This window comes from Rhea americana, unplaced genomic scaffold (assembly GCF_003343005.1).
Source record: "Rhea americana isolate MKP2758 unplaced genomic scaffold, rheAme1 scaffold_177, whole genome shotgun sequence".
Lineage (NCBI taxonomy): Eukaryota > Metazoa > Chordata > Aves > Rheiformes > Rheidae > Rhea > Rhea americana.
In genome coordinates, this window is record NW_028185894.1 from 289,264 (window position 1) to 289,847 (window position 584).

Below are 584 nucleotides of genomic sequence, written 5' to 3' on the forward strand. Positions count from 1 at the left end.
AGGAGCGTCGCATCGCTACGTGCCTCAGTTTCCCCAGCTGGGGCAGCGCAGCTCGCCCGTCTGCCGAGCTGCCTCGCGGACCTAATCGGTGCGTGTGAAGGTATCCGAGGTACTTCGTCTGGCCGGCGTTGCCCGCAGACTCATCCCCTCCAGGGGACGATCCCCATCCCGTCTGTGCTGGTGCAGGACCCAAGACCGGGCCATCTGGAGCAGCRTGCCAGGAAGCGTGAAAGGGAGGAGTAGGCAGGGAAGGAAGAGAAATGACTACGTGAGAGGCAAAGCTTTGCACAGATCCACGTGAAATAAGATGAGCCCGGCTGTTTACTTCAGTAAACAGTTTTTTCCCCTGAAGTGTTGGTGCTAATGTTTTGCTAAATGAAGACAGTAACTTCCAGAGGTAGTGGAGGAGATTTTGTATGTAGGATTTTAGCCAGCTGGTCTCAAGGAGGGTGCCCAGCTCCCCCACCTGACCTGAAGAAGTACAGCTTYTCTGAAGGTGACATGGGGAAGAACGAGACAAGAAGGAAGACACTGTGCCTAGCTGGGGCCTCAGTGGCTGCAGCCCTCATTTCTGCAGGAAGAGC